This window comes from Haplochromis burtoni, unplaced genomic scaffold (assembly GCF_018398535.1).
Source record: "Haplochromis burtoni strain Fernald_Lab_line unplaced genomic scaffold, NCSU_Asbu1 Contig_88, whole genome shotgun sequence".
NCBI classification, from domain to species: domain Eukaryota; kingdom Metazoa; phylum Chordata; class Actinopteri; order Cichliformes; family Cichlidae; genus Haplochromis; species Haplochromis burtoni.
The window spans coordinates 1,415,543-1,432,241 of NW_024582449.1; the positions used below are offsets into that span (position 1 = coordinate 1,415,543).

Genomic DNA, 16,699 nt, shown 5'->3' on the forward strand with positions numbered 1-16,699 from the left:
GTGTGTGTGTGTGTGTGTGTGTGTGTGTGTGTGTGTGTGTGTGTGTGTACACTCTCCTATAAACTGCCCTGCAGCAAAGGAGGGAGAGTCCACAGCCTAAAGGTATCTAAAGTATAAATGTTACATTTACATCTTAACAGCCTCTATATTTTTTCCAGGACCAGGAAAGCAACTATATGGCTTTGTATAGATATAAAGAGAACAGTGTGGAAAGTTTTTATGTTTGCTACTGCTGCATAGCCACATATATACCCGAGTGCTCTGCAGCACAACAACCCTGCAATTAGCCAATGCAGAGCTCATTCAACAAAAATTTTTGCCATTCTGTTTGTGACATTTTCTACAGTTTCCCCGAGTGCGGCCCTCTTTAGCCTGGTCTGTCATGGAGTTTGTCAGGCTCAACTTACAGAGTACCACATCTCTTGCTAAGAAACAGACAGGGGCTTAGGACTGCATTCAAGATGCCTGTTATGGTTTGGCAATGTTGTCCAAACTGTCACATTTTGTATGAAACTTGTCTTATTGTAGTTGCTGGATGGAAGTGTTTAAGTGTCTAAAACTGTTGTAGTAGCAAGCGAAAACTGCACTTTACTTCGAGTTTGATGTCTCTCTTAAAATTCTTAAGCATGTAGCTTTTTTCTGTTTTGGACTTTCCGTTTTTCTCCCAGCATCAACCCTATTTTTTTTTAATGCTATGTCTTTCTTCAATAGGGAAATCAAGAGTGCTATAGCATTTGGCTTGATTTGCTGTCTGGGATCCAAAGAAGCTGAGGAGGAGGAAATAGCAGAGTTTGCAAATTCAAGCTCTTAAAATAATTAAAGTTGGCGTGATGACTCTGCTTTCTAGACGGAACCAAGCTTTAAAAAAAAGGCAGCACTGGGAATTACCACACAGCTACAGCGAGCTGTGTTGTACTCGGAAATTAGGAATAATGAAGGTTGCTATATGCAATATGCAGATAAGATTACATTAAAAATCTGTCAGTGTGGAATGAAATAAAGCTTTTGGCCACTGACCCATCATAGTAGAAAAATAAACATTTTTTTCTATTTAGAAGAGGGAGATGTTGTTTACTCTATTAACCTTTCCTCTCGGTTGCACTCTTGACATTGAACAATGTGGAAGAGGCCGACTCGTCGCTGGCCCTTTTGCTAATGAGGCAATTAAGTCTATCCTGTGTTGGTTGAGCAAGGGGCCGGGAGAGCAAGCCAAGTCATCTGCTGTCTCAGCAAACACCAAGCATCTTAGCCATGCCGCAGTCAGAATATATAACAAGCTCTCCTTTGTTGTAATGGTCTTCCATTCCTTGTGGTTCTCCCTTGTCAGTGTGACCCACAGCACAGCTGGAGATCACAAGCACCATCAGGCTCTGTTTATCTAAGTGCACTGAATGGTGGCAAATGGAAATTGAAGAAAAACACTAGGTTAAAATAATGTTTGAGCTATACTCGGAAGCTGTTGTGAAGCTGTGGTGGAAATTGGGTAGGATAAATTTGGTCATTTGTTAAAATAATGTAAAAAACACAGTGGGCACTATTTAGGAATCAAGTTCCAACCGTCCATCCATTCTCTTTTGCTTATCTTTATCAGGGGGCTGGAGCCTATCCCAGCTATCATAGAGCGAGAGGTAGGGTACACCCTGGACAGGTCGCTGGTCTGTCTCAGGGCTAACACATAGGGAGACACAAACATTCGCACTCACATTTACACCTATGGGCAATTTAGAGTTTCCAGTTAACCTAACCGCACTAACTGCTTATCTTTGGACTGTGGGAGGAAACCAGAGTACCCGGAGAGAACCCATGCAAACATATGGAGTGAATAGAAAGACCTTGGCCTGATGGTGGAATTGAACTCAGGACCCTCTTGCTGTGGGGCAAGTTGCCTCTTTTGGAAACACAGTGATCAAACCCTGATACAAGGTTGGTCAACATATTAAAATGTTCTAACCAGCCAAATTAATAAAAGAATTTATATATCTATACAATTATTCTAATAAGACTCTCCGTAGGCGCCTTTACGCTACTCTCAAACCTAAGCAAACAAAGCGAAATGGAAGGACTACCTTGTAGTTGCTATGCTACTACATTAGCAAAACTAAGCTAACGTACAACTTACTCGCCTAGGAAAAGACCGGTAAAAATGCAATGACTCAACAAATGATATGTAGCTGGTATATTTGTTCAAATACCTAACTCTATTTGCCATGTTTCTTTTATAGTATGGCTTATTTGTGAAGAAAAAAGAAAGACTGAATGACTCTAACACCTCTAATAGACTGCATCCTGTTGTCAGGGGTGGTGTATGTCATGTTCAGAGTTTTATTTTAGTACATAATGGAGTAGAGTGAGGAACTGATCATAGACTCAAAGGTTCTCTCTGTCTTTTGAACCTGTATGCTGATATCAGAGCAATCCAGATGCATGTATGACACAAAGACATATTATACAACCACGTGCATACATCATTGATAGAGAAGCTGTCAGTGTGTGAGGCTCATACCTGATTCCCGTTCTTGACACATCTGAGTGGCAGTGTGGAATTGTGACTTCCTTGAGCACTGTCTAGGATAATGTTGATTGCTGTGAAATGTGCTGCATGCATTAAAAACATCCTTGCTACCCATTTAAATGTGTTTGACAGCAATTAGCATGTTTACGCCCTCTTAGCCTACTGACTGTCTGCTATGAGCAGCTGCTGTGTCATACAAAAGGGGCCAGCGTTAGGGCCTAAGTTAATGTGTTTAAGGGATGCACAATTCTAACGAGCGATAACCGAAGGCTTACGGCTGCTCAGAGGGGATTAAGGGACGTCGTTGTCTGTCTTAAAGCTCAGGCTTAACCATCATATTCCTTTTTTTCCCTCCTCCATCTCTCCTCCCTGGTAATGAATCGCCAGTATTCCCTGACACAAGGCATGAAAAAAAGAACATCTTACTCGGTAGGGAATAAAGATGGCTGCTCATTAGCAGCGGAAAGGTGTACCGAACCAGAAAGAGGAGATGTCTGAGTAGATTTGTTTGAAATCAATGCTTGTCTTCTGAAGCTTCATCTACAGTATGGGGCTGCCACAAGATATCAGGCAAGATTTCCAAAGAACTTATGTCGGCATGCAAAAGTGTGTGCATAAGCCACACAGGCATTTGTACATTTTTCCATGTTACAGCAGAAGGACCACTAAGGCTCCTTTTAGCATCAGATTTCAGCCTTCTTGTGCAGGTTTCGCTGTTGGCTATAACATATCTGCCTTTCATCACGTGACCTGATCAATACGGAGAGATTAGCCATGCATGGCGTGAGACACGGGTGCCCCCGAAGTTGCAGGACCGTCACAGAGGTGACGGTTTTCAATTACAGGACACTAAAGATGCATAGTGGCAAGGGCACCACAAAAAGAGCACAGTAAGCAACAATCTGCATTGGCAGCTGGCCACATGTGTTCGCTGCATGCTGAAAGCACCAAGCATGACAGATTACATGCCTTTTCAGCAAAATATACTAATTTACCCTGAAAGCACATGAAACTTTCTTTTTTGTCTCACTGGAGAAATACATGCTTGAGTTGTAGGCCTACTGCAGATGAGGTTACAGCACAAGCCATTAAACGTTTACTTTATGCTTTGGTGGTATTTAGTATGTAGAGCAACGGGTTAGAGGGACAATTTAAAGCAGTCTTGTTACAACAAGATTGAGGCAAATGATACGACTAACCTTTGGCTCCATGCATATACCTGCGCTGTCATTTATCTAAAGCGGGCGGTCCTGTGCTAAGATAGATAGACCAGGGCACAGTTTTTCTGAGGTGACATCAATAGCTCTGTCACTCGCCCCTGTGGCGCCCGATCGGGAGACCTTTACCATTGACATGCAAGTTAGCGCTTGATTGTCATCTGGTAACTGTACTACACCGAGTCTTTGGGGAAATCACAATGCAACTGTATCGGCTTATTTTTGATTATTATCAAAAGTTATTGCATTGAGCATTCCTTGCGACATGGTTAGAGCACCGCCCACTCTAACATCGCCTTCATTTCCATATTTCACTCCTGTTTCAGCACATATAATCGAAATTCAGATTCAGTGGAAGGGAGAATAGAGGTTATGCTGTAGGGGTTAGAGAAGGGTATTTAATCCGCCCTGTCTTGTGGGTGGACATTTCGATGTATTACTGCACACATTATTATCTGAATTAATTAGCATGAGCAGCAGAATGTAGGTTTTGCAAGCCTTCATTATTTTATGTATTGATTTTTGTTTAACACACCTGTAGTTGAGCTCAAGTAATCCTACTTATTGTTTATTTATCACTCCTGCCACAGCTAAAAGATATTTGAGTGAAGAGCAGAAAAACAAATAGATGCCTTTCTTTCTTTCTTTTTTTGGTAGACTCCAAATGTTCTCCTACATTGCCAGTGTTTGCCTGCATGGCATTGGAACGCAATAGAAGCATGACTGATATTTCACTAGACTTACCAGCATGGTCATTAATCCTAATATTTGGACTGTAGCCACCATCCACTCCCAGCCGGGGCTTGACTACGTGTAATCATAGGCGTACACCCTTGTGTATTGGGCTGCAGGAAAAACACTACACGCTCAGAAGCTTAGTCCATCAATCTAAGAGGCCAGACATTTTTCCTCCAACCCCGATGTCAGAGGATTTCACATGGCACCCTCCCCCTTCCAGGCGGAATATGTTTATGAGCCCTTTCTCTTACTGTCCTGTCTCTTCCTAGTCCCCACTTCCTCTTATGAGACGAGGGGGTCTGAGCAGACAGCGCCTGCATAGCTCCCCGCTGCAGGGGCGTGATGGATGGCCACTCAGCTATACGTGCCTTACTCACCAGAGGCCGACCATATTTCTCCTTCACTGCCCGCGTAGGCCTGCATCTGCATGAAGACTGTCAAAGATGCTGTTTTCTGTGAGCTCAGCAGGGCTGAGGCAGAGTATTTGATTAGATGTAATGGAATTAAAGTAATCTGATTCCAAAAAGATGACATCTGTAATCTGTTGCAGTTACTGTAAATATGCAGTAATAAGATCAGAGTTATTGCATTGCTCAGTACAACTGTGGCATCTAAATTGTGGCGTTTCCTTGTGTATTGTGAAATAGTAGATTTAAATGATCCTTATTTAACTTTAAACTCAGGAGTCTGTAATAAATTAACTACCCTTGCCATATTAGCGGCTACAATTTTCTGCAGGTAATCAGCTCTTTTGGTAATTGCTTTTAAATGTAATACTCCTAACCCTCATAAGTGGTAATCCATTGAATAGTGGGCTGTGTGTGTGTTTGGTGCGATGTGTCGGAGAGGTAATAGCTATGGGATGACCTGAGGGCCTTATTGGAGGCCACTGCTCGGTCACAGAAGGAACACATGCTGCAGGATTCTCTGCATGGCAGCGCACTGCTGCTTTTGGGTCAGAGACATAAAGGAGGTGGGAGGAAAGAGAAGAAAGGGAGAGAGAATATCTATCATTGATCCTATGGTATTAGCCGGGGCTGCAGTCCTAATGAAGCTAGTGCTGTGGGCTCTAGGAATGCATGTGTGTGTTTGTGTTACTGATAACTCCTGTAAATATCCACATCTGGAGTGTTTACATCCTGGTGATTAATTATTAGTCATGTGGACACAAATAAATCACTCAGAGTGTGTGCTTGTGTGTGTGTGTCTGTATGTGTGTGTGAGTGTGTGTATCTCCAGATGGCCTGGCGTGAGCATATTGGTGTGTGTGTATGTGTATTGTACCTGTGCAGGTGTGCATGAAACCGTGTATATCTGCAGAAGCCTTTTTGTGAACATCTTGCACGGTACGCATTGTCTTCGTGTGAGTATACTGTCAGTGCATTTCCCTGACTTTGAATGCATGTTTGAGTTTATGTGCGAGGGTGTGTGTGTGTGTGTACACAGTGGTGAGGCAGGAGAGGCTGCTTGGCGACTCATCCATCATTTTCCCCCCTGGCCTGCGATGCCCTCGGAGGAGCGCTGCACTGTTACGGTGACATTGGGCTCATTTTGGAATAGAAAAATGGTGCATCCGCCCCCAGCGTCATTGCCGCACGTCGTTACCCCCCTCCAGCCAAACAGCCAGCTTAAGATGGTGCAGTAACAATCCCTCTAACGGTCTCAGACACGCTCCCTCGCTGTCAGGTTTACACGCCATATCCACAGGGACAGATTACTAATCAGAGGAAGTGCTCTGTTGAAGGGCCTTGCGATGTCCACGGCTGCTTAGTGAAGCTGCTTTAGGTGGCCTGTCATCTTTTCTTCCTCTCCCTACCCCGACCACTGCTACCTTTTCCACTCTCACCTCCCGCTGGATAACCTTGGCAAGGGTGGAGGAGGGGTAGCAAATGGGGTAGAGAAAGGGAAAGATGAGACCACTTTATGAGTGTCCTGGGTTCCCTGTGCCCAGCGTTTCTCTCTTGCTGGTGCACAGGGTGAGTCAGCATGAGCAACTGCAGTATAGCGGCCCAATCAATTTGTTTACGCTTGCCTCTAAAGAGACAATGCCATTGCCAGTGCTGCTGTGTGCGAGTGGTCTCACCACTTCACTTCACAGATTTCCTCATGTCGTACAGGACTAGCACACACTAGCCAAACTTTCTGGCATTGCTCAGAGTGACACCTGCCACTCTGAGCAATGCTGGGAAATAAACGCACAGTCAAGCAAGAGGTTGGAAAATGGGGAACAGAAAGAAAGCATGGTAGATAAAGAGAAAATTATGTGCTGGCAATCTTTCTCAGCCCTAAATTGGTGCATGTTGCTGCAATAGATGGACGATGGAGTCCTGCTTTTTCATCTAGATTTAAGAAGGCAGAGTGTGTGTTTATGTCTTCGGTTTACAGTGCATGCTTTCTATTTCAGGATAGAGTCTTTCCAAGGGCATTAGGGTAACCTGTGAACAAATTGCACACGGGTGATAAAAACAAATAGCAACAATTCCCACTCAAACACACTCACACACAGAGAGATGTCACTACTCGACAAATAGCACAGACTGTTAGCGCAGACAGTGATAAGCAGACAAATGCATGCAGACGTAGCTCACCTACCAGCTCCCATTATGTAACCGTGTTCGCCACATTTTAATGTCATTCCTTGTTGCTGGAGGAGGAGGGGGATGTGAGACACACAGAGATAAAATAAATAAATAAAGCGAGAGAGGCGAGAAGGGAAAGAACAGAGGAAGACTGGAAGAAGAGAGGAAAAAAATGCTTGCGCCCCACCTCCCCCGCCATCCTCCTTCGTCCTGACACTTCACACGCACAAGCGCATTCACCGTAGTTTCGCAGATTTACTGATACATCAAAAGAGATGCACACAAACACTCACACACACGCAGCTTTTCCTCAATAAGCCTCCTTTCATAGATAACCCCTCTCCGGCTGACAATAGCAACAATAGCATAAATCCTGATCCCAACAACAACAACAGCCTCGTCCTTCACTGAACTCACGTCAGCACACTGTCCCCTCTCTGTCTGTCCTCCAAACCTGTTTTTTTTTTAACTTTTAAAAGGATCCGTTTCCAGAGCTGAAGTATTCTGGTAGGACATGCTGTGATGGTGATGATTGATCACCCTATTCTGTTGCTGGAGATCAATTGCCATCCGTCCTCCTCCACTGAAGATCTTGTTTCCTCTAGTTGCCTGTAGCAGCTTTCCTGGGGACTTTTTATTCCCGAATGACCCCACCTTTCCTAAAAGTCAGGCCACAGGTCAACACCTATTATGAAGTTGTATGACCTCGTCGACTATAATGCCCTGTGCCTGTATTGTCTTTCATACAGTCCTGAGAATAACTTCCTTCCTGGTCGGGAATCAATAATGTAGCTTGGTTTATGAGAAATATTATGCCATTTCCCTCCCAATAATGGCCGGAGTCATGGAGAATGTATGCTAGCCTGCATGAAATCAATAGCCTAAATGTAAACGTAAACCTTTCTATTGTCTTGCTTCAATGTGTTTATGTACATTTCAATACACTAAAAGCTGATTTCTGTCTGAAAAAGCCACACCGAACGCATTTTACAGTGCTGGGTTGCAAATATCACTCGCAGTTTTCTTTTGAATATCACATATCCCAGTCTTACGATGCACGGCTCCATGGCCTCTTATCACGGTCTCTCACCATGAAGCAATAGCACGTTTCAATCATCCTGTCATGGGAGAACTATAATCTTTTTCTTTTGCATGGCATATGTCCTTCCACTTCTAACTAATCCTTATTATGCCAGAGAAGCGAAGGTCATTGTCAAAGCCGAGGGGTGATTAAGTTAATCCACTTGTTTTCTGAATCCGATTTACCTCATTTTCCAAACTAGGGAACAATGTTCCAGCACAAAGACATCAAGATGATAGTGTGGCACGCATTAAGGAGGAGGGCCCCTACACTGGAGAGGATTCTTTTATCTGTCTTCATCATCTGCATCCCATTCTGATTCCCAGTTCTATCAGCTGACTTCTAATCACAGCATTCAAAGCTATCTCTGCCATATGGAGAGCCAGAGCAAAAGCAAGAGGAGAGCAGACAAGTTAAAAGCAGCATGATCGCTCATATTCCTGAATCAATCTATGTCGCTGCGGTATGAGACACTAGTGAAGCAAAGCACAGTGCCCTGGTGTGTGGGAGTCCCGCCATGCAGCCAGCAAGCCTCTGAGTTACGCAGTGCAGTGGCATACAGTTGACTTCATTAGCAGGTCCCTCCCTTCAAAGGGATGGGTTATTTACTACTGCACCGTGCAGGGCCAGATGCTCCACAGATATTATACTATAGAGATTTGCGCAAGAACAAATAGGTTTGCATTATTGAGTAAAAGTGTGTGTGTTTTAGGGCCAAAGATCTTTGTATCCCTTGCAGTCAGCAGTGAACCTGTAATAAATCCTCAGCAAAAGCATATTTGACTTCAGAGAATGCAAATAAGGTGATTAAAATGCATCCCCGTGTCAGTGAGGGAATACGTGTGGATTATTGTTTTAAACGGCAACTCTGCCTATGAGCTCACATACAGTACAGACCAGCAAACGTCCCTGATTTTAGCATCTGCACCTCACTGTGAACGTGTTATGTATTATGTGCTTTTCTCTGTATATCATGCAAGTCTGCATCTATGAATATTTAATATAGATTCAGTTCAATTCAATTTTATCTATATTATTGTTATGCCAAATCATAAAAATAACCACCTCAGAGAACTTTGACACTATGATAATACAGAGAAAACGTACGACCCCCTGAGACAGTGGGAAGGAAAAACACCCGTTTAACAGGAAGAAAACTCAAACAGAACTGGGCTAAGGGAGGGGAAGCCATCTGGTGTGACCAGTTGGAGGTGAGGGCAGATTGCTTACTAGTCTGTGTGGCTTTTAGTACGTTGATATCACCATTAGTTTCTTCCTATCCAGTTTTATCAATGTCACTTCTCTTTATTTTGTAAAGACCATACTGTATCAGAGAAAATACCATAATAGTCAAGCGCTTGACCTTCAAGGTCATCTGCTTGTGCAGTAAAGCACCACTTTTACCATTCCTAGAAATACACTTGCAATTGTGCCAATATATCAAAACACCAACCCATCATTTTGGAGAAGAGGATGAAATTTAAGGGTCTAAATATAGTGAACTGGGGGGAAAAAGACTCCTGCCTTTTGCTTCTTCAGGCTTTGACATCATGGGTTTTTCTACTGAACATTGTCTGGCCTCTGGAGATCAGTCCTAGTCACCAGTAATGGCCTTTGACATAGAGGTTGGGTCAGTTTGACACAGGTACCAGAACATGAAGAGAGCAGTGTCTGGCCCCCCAGGAGATGACATTAAAGGAGATACTGGCCAATTTACAATACTGTGCAAAAGTCAGACATTTTTTTTTTTTGTATTTTTCTAGGTGTATTTTTTTTAATGTGCAAATAGTATATAAAATATACTAAATAAGGCAAATGTATAGTTTCTAGAAGTGTAATGAGCTTGAAAGTCAGCAATAGGTATAACTAACAAAATTTTTCAACACAGCCTGAAATCTCTTGGGCAAGCTTTATTAAAATTTATTGTAGTCTTCAGGAATAGTTCTCCAGTCTCCAGTCTTCTTGAAACTCTTCTTTAGCACACACACACACACACACACACACACACACACACACACACACACACACACACACACACACACACACACACACACCCTTTTCTGCACAATATTTTTCTAGATGATGATGGCACTTTCTGGATTCATAATTTTCTTCCACACCACTGGCTAAAATACCTCAAACCATGACATAGTCTCCATCGAGTTTTACAAGAGGCTGTAGATACTCGCTTTTATCTCTCCCTCGGTACATCCTGGCCATGATTTGAACCAAAGATAATTATATATTCATACTTAACCCTAGAACACTATCGCTATAAATAGTAGCACAATCACTAATGCCGGGTGATTTCTACCCGATATATGACCAACAAAAAGTACTTGTCATCAAAATATATCAAAATATGACAACACATGACAAATCAGAGTGGTCTGCTTTTACTTTTAACTGTGCCACATCTAACAAAATGAAAAAAGTGACCCTAAAATAATGCTCCAAAATTACAGAGGAATCTGGAATTCAAAAAAATTCCTAAAAAAAATAATAATAATGATACTGGAAAGCTGGTCTTTGATCCATCCATTCCTGGGACATTTGAGACTTCCCTGGTGAAGGCACAGTCTCCTCAACATGCTAACAGCTGCAGCAGAGAGAAATCATGTAAATGTATCGGTTCGGGTAAAAATCACTCAGCGATTCTAGGGTTAATATAATTATGAAACTGGTGCAAAGACTGGAATGAAAATGAGTGAAAAAGCATCCAGTATCCAAAGCAAAAGCTTGAATAACTCTTGCTCAAGACTGCTTTAAAAAGAAATACATGTTTGGTTCCATGGAAGACAAATGTAGATTTGAGGGATCAAGCATTTTGCACAGTTCTGTGTGCAAAAAACCATCAAACAAACTTGCAGTAAATCTGAGTCCTTCTGCAATAAAATGGGTAACTTGTGTGTCATGAGTTGAATGACGCAGTTTTAAAGACGCATTGCTAACAGTGACTCTAACATTTAATGTCCAAACCCAACCTGAACTGCAGTATTCACAATAAAATAAGTCTGACTGTTAAGCCTGCTTTGAGATGGGTTTCAGATTTCTGTTGCACAGTCTGCACAAGCATGAGGGGCGAGAAAAAGACAAAGAAAGGAGAAAGAAAAACAGACGGAAAGGAAGAATGAAAGGGAAAAAAAGAGACTGAATGTGAAGAAGAACAATAGACAGCAAGTTAAAAAAACAAGGTGTTTAAGAGTATTTAGCTCATCCTATTGTGAAGCTCTCAGTCAGTCGTAATAAGCAGACCTAATGCACAATTAAAACCACCTGGAGCCCGCCCGTCACTTCCAGAGTCAACCTTACAATCATTTCTTTGTGTGCGTGTGTTCTTCGTCAACCCTTCAGTCTATCACCCCCACAGCTTTGCAAATTAAGGTGTGACCGAGCCAAAATGAGATCTCTCCGTAGCCAGAACAAACACCATAATAGACATTTCAAACACAGACCCTATTATTTTTGTGTGACGGGTGTGCTGCATTCTGGATCCTAAGAACCTTCCATTCAAAAACACCCACATTTCCCCCTCCAAAGATCTGAATCACAAAGTCCTAGTCCTTTCACATAAATGTCTCACTCCTACACTGAACAATTATGTTTACATAACAAAAACGCTTTATTGCTTTTACGTGAAGAACTGGGTAAGACAGATTTCCTTGAGGATAAATTGGTGCGTATCAGGCTCACCCAAGTAGTAGTAGTCTTTTTGCTGCTTTGATTGTTGTGTGGCCTTGGATTTTGAGAAAATTCAACATCGCACAAATAGTGTTACTCTCTTTTAAATTCATAAAACAATGAAAAAAACCTAGCTTTTAATAGTAGGACTTTGGTGGAACAAGCAGATACTGTAGTTGTTCCCATTTATTTAAATTCCTCTCCTTTGGCGTCAGACTGTGAGTGTGAGCAGCAGGATGCACGAGGTGTGTTTAACTTGGACTCATTGTGGGGGAAGGCCAGAAGCTCAGAGTGAAATCTGTAAAAGCTCACATACGAAAGACACTTTAATCTTCTTTGTTTTTCTCCGGTTCATATAATGTGGATGTTTGTTCTTGCTATGCGGTCCCTGATTGTTAATGTAGTGTAGCTTTTCTCTAGAGGTAGACCAAAATAAAAACAGCTCCAACATATTCCACTTCTATTTTCCCTTCTCTGCAGCTCGCCACCCAGGGTTGTTGTGTATCTGCTACATTTCGCAAAGCAATCTTGCTTAAACAAACCCTTTGAACTCTGTCTGATTTGGTCTCATTTAGACCGGGGAGCAGAGGGAATAATCAACTCTAAAACGTCAAAGTTGCACCAATCTAAATATTTAATCACCTTTGACTCTGGATGATAGCTGAGCGTGAGGCAGGAAAGATGGAAGATTACCTCAGTGACTTCACAAAAATAAAATCTCATGACTGTATTGACTATGATTAACACTTAAATTAATAATTACAGAGCATTTCATTAGAGATAAAAAACATACTGGAGGCAGTTGGATCTCAGCCCACTTACCTACTTTATTGTTTGTAACGATGGAGCAGTGTCGGTAGTGGCCAGTGTGGGAGCCGATTCTTATCACTTTTGTTCTCATAGCTCTTGCCAGATGCAGCTCTTGGTGTCAATTTTGAATTCCGACACACTAATGATAGAAGGCCTTAATGGTTAAAGTGTTAAACCTTGTCTTACCACACATCCTTATGAGCTGTTAAGAGTTTATGTTAATTAGCTTGTTTAACAGCCCGGCTGACCTCTCTTGGTCTAATATGTACTTTCTTGAATCCTGCTGCCTGTTAATGATTGCAGGTACTTTAATCAGTGATGAGTAAGAGTTTGGCTTTTTAAAGAGTGTCATTAGCTGATACAGTAGACCCTTCAAATTTCTTTCCATTTGGTGAGGTTATGACCGATTTTATTAACTCTTTCCCATCGCGCGAGTTAAAGTGCATCTGGCCAGGTCAGTGACTAAAAAACTATATCACTGTCTACTTTGAAGCTCTGCCTGTCCCTGTAAATTCTCCCTTGCCTCACCCTGTGAGGTGGAGTGCAATGATCCATTTGAGCAAGAGAGACACCTCCCCCATTACTCTGAAATTTAGCTTGACACCCCTAACACTGCCATGCTGGTCATTGACACAGCTGACTAGAATTTGTTTGTGTTTGAGGTAAAGGTGTTTGTGTCTATTAAGTGTCCTTGAATGGATGAATCTGGTGCATTCGAGTGGTTGCACGTGCAGCCTTGTCAGAGAAGATTCCATTTAAAAAAGCACAGATTCCAAAAGCCATTGCATAACTGGTATGTCTCGCATCTTATCAAATGGAAGAAGATCCCCAGAAAAGACTCAGACGTGACTTATTTACACTGATCCCCCACAACTTTAAACCAGCGTCACAATTTGTAGGTTCAAAACAGTAGCAAATCTTTTGGTTCCTGATGGTTGTGGGCTAGGACGCTGTCTTCTGGGTTCTGTGCAGTTTTGAGGATAGATCAACACCTTGGCTATTCGTCATGTTTCGGGAGAAGTAGGGTTTTTTTAATGCTGCACAAAATGGAGTTTTTTCCAATTCATGGAGGCTGCTGGCGGTGCAGAGGAAACCTTGCAGCAGAGTGCTTGGTGTGCATGGTCTGCAACGCTGTATGCTGAACAATGTAAGGTAAGTGTCAGTGGTTATATTGCTGTGGTTGGTCAATGTATGAAGATTTATTGAGAGAAAGGCTGTTTTGTCTTGCAGAGAGCTACTAATCGGAAACATTAGAGGTTGAAGGTTAGTGTGGTCTTTTTGGATCTGTATGTTCATCAAAAACTAAACTTTGTTATTTTTGAGTTATGACCAGTGTCTTTCGCCTCAGCTTGGAGCAGAAACGACGCTACAAGGTTCTGGAGATGAACCAGTTCAGGCTTTGCATTCTTGGCTCGGCTTCTTCTGCATAGTTGCTAACTTGCAAATCACGATAAAGCTGCTAATAGTCAAATATGAAATGGGAATCTTTTCATGATAGTGTAAATCCACAGGCATGCAACCAGCCAGCATGTCTTCTTGAGTATCATTTTCCCAGAGCTATTAATCACTCATTCTTGCTTTGATTTATTCTGCTTTACAAAGGTAATCTGTTCAGTCAAAAGTTGAAATGGTAAGCCCCAACGTAGTACTTGAAAGTTCAGGCTAAAACAATTCTGGAATAGGTTATGATACTTTAAGCAGTTCATTTCGTGAGAAAATATATTTCAAGTTATGTGACACTACAAGGTTTACTCACTCAGCTGGTATGTTAAAATGGACCAAAGAGGAAAAAGCCAGTCAGTGTGTAACCACAAAGAAACAAGCAAAAGCTTCTTAGATTTATCAAATGAGAGGCTAGTGGTCTGGAAAAATTCAGCGAGTCAGTCGCTGATGGGCCAGGATCGATTGGTTGGGTTGAGTTCCAGATGTTTGTGGACTTACAAATAATATGGCGCAGCTGGTCCTTGCAGCATCCAGAAAAATATGAAAAAACTTGGCACAGTAAAAGACCTTTCTCCTTGGCACAGTATGTTTATGTGCAAACTGCTTAGTCCCAACCCTCTTTCTGCCCTGCGTCATCGCCACTCTCAATCAAAAGACCCGAGGCTTTCACATGATGTCATGTGCTAAACTGTTCCGCTTCTTTTTCCTTTTCCATTTCTTAGCACTCTAAACTTTGTTGTGTTTTTCTGATTCAAAATGATGTGAAGTATTTGTTGTAACAGCTTTGGCGCCATAAAGAAACAATACAGAAACACATACTGATGATATTGCCTTTATAAAATAATAAAGCCCATTTATATTCAAGGTGTGTAAAGAGAAGCTAATCAAGGCAATCAGCAGCCGGTGTCTTGACAGCAGCTCTTCTCGTTCTGACATCCGGCAATCATCTCAGCTGAGGTTCCTACCTAATAATGATTGTTTCTTTCATCTTTGTGTGCAGAACCAACTGCTTAACAGGTAGTATAAGATTTAACCAAAAGTGCTTTGACTGTCTTTATAACATCTCAAGGCTCTTAGTCTTCCTGGCCCAGGATTCATTCTGAGTTTATGGTGCAGCATTTTACTAACTTGTCACCATGTCTAAGGGGTCAACCAGAGTGCTTGCTCACTGACCTTACAGGTCAGCAGACATGCATCACCCACCTCACCACTACATTGATGGAGCACCCATGCGTCCCTGAAGCTGATTAAAACACAGGGTGATGGGGATTATTTACAGCATGGCCCATGTGTGTGCGTGTTGTGTTTTCTCTTTACGTGTGCATATGTCTCAAGGACTCTAGTCCCAGGAGGATCCTAGCCTCATAACCTCCCCCATTCCCAGCCATGCCATGGATCATGTAAGGAAATAAGAAATGGGAGGAGCTGCCATTTCCTTCTGCTGGATGTGTCACCTCTTTAGCCTTGGTGAACAGCTAGCTGAAGGCTGAAGCCTGCTGAGAGACACTCAGACCATGACACACCAGAATGTGCTCGATGAGTGTACTTCATCTGGGTACTCAAGATTTGTGTGTTTTGTGCAGCCTGTTAGGACATAGCACATGTGTTGGTACATGCATTCATGTGCATGTGAGTGTACACCTTAGAAGGCATTGCAGCTGATGGCTTGTCACTGATAGTGGCCCCAATGTGAAACAAAGGTCACAGTACTCTCAGGGTTTCATCTGGCCCTCTCACTGGAATACTGCTGTAGCTGTCAGCTAATGAGACAGTAGAAGAGTGCAGGGGAAATAGGAGATAGATCAAAAAAAAAAGTTGAAAGAGAGAAAAAGAGAGCAGGAGATAGGGATTTAATAATGCAACTGAAAGAGAAGGAAAAAGGAGATTTTCTGTTTTGTTTCAGTGGCCGAAACGTAAGAAAACATGAGAATAAGCACAGAAGGTGGGGGGGACAAAAGAGCAAACAGTGCACTACAACAGCAAAAAAGGAGACATCACAGCAAGACGTGAGTTTAGCTCTTTTAGAGAAAAAAGCACAAAATGGGGACAAGGAGGGACTAAAGAAAGGAAAAGCTTGAAGAAAATTAAAGGAAAAGTCTGCTTCAGTTCCATCACAGGGAAACCATAAAATGCAGTTTCACAGCAGCAGCTGCAAAGAGAAGCAGTTAGGAAACGGCCCCCTGCAGTCTGCCATACACCACACCCTTAGTGAAACTATCTGGCTCTGTCTCTTTTCAATTTCTATCTGTGCTCTTGTCTTTCTGTCTGTAACTCACTGTCTTTCTGTATTTCTCCCTTTCTGACTTTTCCCCTTTTGTTTTCCCCCATTCCTTTAGAGAGGCATCCTAGACAGTGCCTTGAGGCCACCTAACTCAGGAATGATGGATTGGGTCGAGGGTGCATGGAAACGCAGGGGGTTGTGGTGCACTGCAGTGTAGCATGACTGATGGGAACATGTATTATTTTCCTTGAAGGCTCGTTCAGCATGCACCAAAATACCAGCACGTGTTAAAATGGCCCGAAGCATAAAGAAAAGAGTGTTTTTTAAATGGTCATCCTGTTGCTTTGAATCATGACCTGTTATGCCAATCCGAATGTATTAGCTAATGGCACTGACAGAAGAGGATATTGGCAGATG

At 42.4% G+C, this 16,699-nt stretch overlaps 1 protein-coding gene across 1 annotated transcript in view; it reads left to right on the top strand.

The window, feature by feature from the left end:
- The window catches only part of clmpb (CXADR like membrane protein b), an 80,739-nt gene that overhangs the window by 10,211 nt on the left and 53,829 nt on the right, over positions 1-16,699 (top strand). The window lies entirely within an intron of this gene.